The sequence below is a fragment of the Octopus bimaculoides genome, chromosome 2 (genome assembly GCF_046866305.1).
Source record: "Octopus bimaculoides isolate indiv1 chromosome 2, ASM4686630v1, whole genome shotgun sequence".
NCBI lineage: Eukaryota > Metazoa > Mollusca > Cephalopoda > Octopoda > Octopodidae > Octopus > Octopus bimaculoides.
The window spans coordinates 47,786,910-47,792,408 of NC_142929.1; positions in this window are offsets into that span (position 1 = coordinate 47,786,910).

Here is a 5,499-nt window from a genome sequence, read left to right on the forward strand (position 1 = left end):
AAGTGAATCAGAGAGAGAGAGAGAGAGAGAGAGAGAGAGAGAGAGAGAGAGAGAGAGAGAGAGAGAGAGAGAGAGAGAGAGAGAGAGAGACAGACAGACAGAGAAACAAGATGCTACACCATTTTAGTGAGAAGTTATGTTTATAGGCGCAGGTATGGCTGTGTGATTAGGAAGTCGCATTTCGCAGACATGTAGTTTCATGTTCGCAGCCATGTAGTTTCTGTTCCACTTCGTGATACTTTGGTGAATATCTTCGACCAAGCCTAACGTCACCTGGACCAATATGAGGTGAAATTTGGTAAATAGAAACTGTACGGAAACCTGTCATATAATATATATATGCATAAACCATAAAGTTAAGTGGTATGAGAGATGAATATATAATTTAACCACATGACTTCCATAGGGTTACGGCTGTTTCGCAACCTTAATGTAATATTTATTCCAGTATGGAAAAATTATGCATACATCGTTGCATTGATAAATATGCTCAGCATTATACAAATGTATATTCACAAATTAAGGCAAGTAAAGAAAGCTAGCTCATCAGATCACCAACAATTTAACACTGTGATACTCGCATGATTCTCTGAATCTATATCTTATACTACTATACTACACACACACACACACACACACACACACACACACACATAGCCAGAATGCATCTGGGAGCCTGCTAGAGGGAAGCACTGGGCAGATATAGTGTTTTTACATCTTTTGTCATAAGAGAGGATTTTTCTTTACAGTAACTGCAGTGAATTTACCTTCAGAAGTCAAAATATGTCAAACATATTTTAACTATATTAAGGTTCACACACGCGCACACACAATTATATATATATTCGATCTACCAATCAGGTCCTACAGTCTTTAAAATGACACATTCATAGGATAGAATAAAAATCTATAGCCATAACATTGTTAATCATTTACAAATGAATATCAGTAGACATTCAAATAGCTCAAGTGTTTTACTCATCACTCAATATTGCTTTGTTGCACGTTTTGTGTTCAACACTCGATTTGGCTTTACCGCTCCCCTTGAACGCAGAAAGCAGATACATCCGCTAAAAATTTTATTACCATTAAGTATGGAAAGCAGTTTTGCCCCCCACGATTTTGAAAACAAAAACTTCTCTTTGTACTGCGAAAAGGGGAGAAACAACCCCAGTGATACTTTTTACAAAAGAAAATTTTTCAGATTTTTTTAACCCCGTACCCATTAAATATCTCTTTACAGAACATGACTCAAATACTTTTGATGGTGAATATGAAAACTGTACCAACAAGAGATAACGAAAACGTGCTGCAGAAGCAGAAAATATCAATGCGAATTTTTGGTAGATAGTTATCATCATTACGGAAATGACTATAAAATTTAATTACGCAGCCAAAGGGTTGTTGTTGTTGTTCTCGTTTTGCAAAGGAATACGAAACGTGGACAAGAACAAAAATATTAACCAGTGAAAGTCGGTGAGTTTACAGCACGGCACCTATGCCGTGAAGCAGCGTCGTGGGGCACTGAACTAAATGACTCTGTTAAGCTGCTTGGCGGACTGATTTGATCCGGAATTTCTAGGTAGATAGGCACCAGTGTGAGGTTATGAGCAGGGTGCCCAGTGGAGGAGTGGAAGCAATCCTTGAAATGTTAGACAGCGGTGACGAATGTGCATATCGTCCCCTTTATTTTTATTACCACCTAAGGTGGTGAGCTGGCAGAATCGTTGGCACGCCGGGCAAAATGCTTTGTAGTATTTCGTCCGTCTTCACGTTCTGAGTTCAAATTCCGCCGAGGTCGACTTTACCTTTCATCCTTTCGCGGTCGATTAAATAAGTACCAGAGAAGTACTGGGGGTCGATGTGATCGACTTAATCCCTCCCCCCCCCCCCAATTTGAGGCCTTGTGCTTCCAGTAGAAAGGATTATTTATTACCCATCTTACATTCGTACCTAACCCTAGTTTTCATTTGATCAAACTAGAACAGCTGTTCTTCCGTTTCTTGTAGAAAGGACGCGTCCCATTGAGCAGACAGTGACGGTCTATCAACTCTCAGCACACTGTTAAAATATAAATCAATGACTATCAAAAGTGATCTTATTCAGAAATTTTACAATACCGCTCTAAAGTGCCACAGACATTGTCACACTTTAGTTTGCATAATTTCTGAATAGTAATAGGCGTAGGAGTGGGTGTGTGGTAAGTAGCTTGCTTACCAACCACATGGTTCCGGGTTCAGTCCCACTGCGTGGCACTTTGGGCAAGTGTCTTCTACTATAGCCTCTGGCCGACCAAAGCCTTGTGAGTGGATTTGATAGACAGAAACTGAAAGAAGTCCGTCATATATATATACATATATATATATATATACATATATATATATATATATATATAAGTTCAAAAAAGGGAAAAGACAAAAAAACAACAACGTGAGGACGTGATACAGATTGTGTTACTAGACGCTCGGGAAAGGATATATATATATATATATACATATATATATATATATATATATATATATATATATATATATATATATATATATATATATATATATATATGGGGGGGGGGGGTATATGCTTGTGTGTCTGTGTTTGTCCCCTGAACAACATCGCTTGACAACCGATGCTGGTGTGTTTACGTCCCCGTAAATTAGCGGTTCGGCAAAATAGACCGATAGAATAAGTACTAGGCTTCCAAAGAATAAGTCCTGGGGTCGATTTGCTCGACTAAAGGGGGTGCTCCAGCATGGCCACAGTCAAATGACTGAAACAAGTAAAAGAGAGTAAAAGAGTAAAATGAATAGCAAACGAGTTGATGGACAGCTGTTTGCTGGCTGGTGCGATATATTTTATTTCCAGATATATTTCAAAATTTCACTTCGCTGAACAAACAATTACGAGAAAGCAGTAATTATATACCTTGAGAGAGCTTGTTACTGTTTTCATTTCAAGGCTATTCAAAATTAATATAGCACATGTCTGGCTACCATTGACTGTGAACTGTAAGACAACGTGTGTGTATGTGTATTCTTTTATTCTTTTATTCTTTTATTCTTTTGTCCTTTCACTTGTTTCAGTCATTTGACTGCGGCCATGCTGAGGCACTGCATTGAGGGGTTTTAGCCGAACAAATCAACCTCAGGACTTTTTTAAAGCCTAGTACTTATTCTATCAGTAATTTTTGCTGAACCGCTAAGTTACGGGGACGTAAACACACCAACACCGATTGTCAAGTGGTGATGGGGGACAAACACAGACTCAAAGACACACACACACAAACACACACACACACACACACACACATATATATATATATACACACGACGGGCTTCTTTCAGTTTCCGTCTACCAAATCCACTCGCAAGGCTTTGGTCGGCCCGACGCTATAGTAGAGGACACTTGCCCAAGGTGCCAAGCAGTGTGACTGAACCCGGAACCATGTAGTTGGAAAGAAAGCTTCTTACCACACAGCCATGCCTGCACCGATGTTGAGATTTTGAGTAGAATGATTCAAAAGGTCTGTTTCAGTTATTGACCAGTAATGATCATCAGATGGTGAATGCGTTTGAGGAAAATACACCTGAAGATGGTTTTAAATTATAGGAAAACATCAATGATCTATCGAGTGGTGATATAGCTCAAAATAGACACAAACATGATAATGAATTTATGGAAAAGTAGTGAAACTTCTTAATGTTTCTACTTTTTTTGAGAGACACAGAATTGATTAATGTATTAATTTAATTAATTAGTAAATTAATTAATTAATGAGAGTGAAAGAAAGAACGAGACAAAAAAGGAACGCGACAAAAAATGAGCGAGACAAAAAGAAAGAAAGAAAGAAAGAAAGAAAGAAAGAAAGAAAGAAAGAAAGGGATCTAGTTGGTTTCGCTGCCAGCATCATTTTCTGTTCGAATTGATTTCATATTCAGTGTAATGATACACTTTTATAGGCTAATGAATGATGTGAAAATCATTTTCGCTATAAATCAATAAATAAAGTGTTAGTAGCAATTAAAGTTTGAAAATTTTGGGTAATTTCAGCCAATCGTAAGCTACAGACACATTCATGCCTGTTTCCATTGTAACAAGCCAAACATGAGAACTATTTTGTCTGCGAGAAAGCACATGTGTTGATAAATATATTCTACGCGATGCCACGTGCGTTGACGTCGGGTTCTGTTGCTCGTGCCCAGCTGTTGCTTGTACCCTGGTCGTGAGATATGCTAAAAATAACAGCTAAATAGGCCTTAAATCACGCCCCACCACCATTTAATTGTTTGTATAATCACGTGAATTCCAGTGTGTAGAGCACGAATTCGCAAAAATTTTCTGAAAATTCCAATTTTTAAAAATGTTATGAGGAGTTATATGTCGTACTTTAAGCAGAATTTGATTTGTTTGCCGTTTCATATAAAGATGCGTGCTATTTTCAGAATGTTGACAATATGTGCAGTCACGCACAAAATGACAGCTTCCATATCCTGTTTCTTGACTGGGTGAAAATGAACAAACTTTAAACTTCTATAAGTTTTTTAAAACATTTTTCTGGAAAAAGTGAAATAATTCCAACAATTTAGCTTGGAAAAGTATATTAATGTGCCAAATCTTTATATTTTCGATAAACTTTAATTTTTGAAATGCTGACAGCCAAACCAACTAGATCCAAAGAGAAAAAAAAGGGGGCGGAAAGAAAGAAAGGAAAAAAAAGAAGGAAAGAAGAAAAGGAAGACAAAAGAAAGAAAAAAGAAAGAAGGAAGTCAGAAAAGAATGAAAAAGAAAAGAAAGGAAGAAAATACAAAAGATAAAAGAGTAAATTGAAAAGGAAATAATACTAGAATTGACAGCGAACACCCATGTAGATTGACGGAAACTTATCTAGAGAGAAAGAGAGATAGAGATAGAGAGAGAAAGAGAGAGAGAGAGAGAGAGAGAGAGAGAGAGAGTGGTACATAGAACAAAAACAGGTCCTGACGAAACATTTTGTTTTGACGAAAAAAGTTGACCTATTTTCAAACTCTACCCTTCTCCAGCTACACCGTCATCCCCACAACCACGTGCCATCAGCTTGTAAACAACGGAACACAATTTAAAGGGTTCGCATGTTTTGAGTGAAACCGTATTAATCAGCCAACCACTTCTCAACAATAGCCATCTTTGAATTATCGTGTGTCCTACTAGCCCTAGGAAATCGTTCACCCGGTAAACTAGAGCCAATATACTGCAAGTGAGGAGTCTTTTGTGTGCAACTTCCCTACTGTTTCTATTTAACCTTTAAAGTTGCCAGCAGGTTGTTTCTGATGGCGACATCTTAAAGCAGATGTCTGGTTGAATGATACAACTCTCTAAGCAAATCGTCTAGTTATTCTAAAAATAGAATAAATGCAATTATATATATGTGTGTGTGTGTGTGTGTGTGTGTGTGTGTATATGTATATATATATATGTATATATATATATATATGTGTATGTATATACATATATATACATATAAAT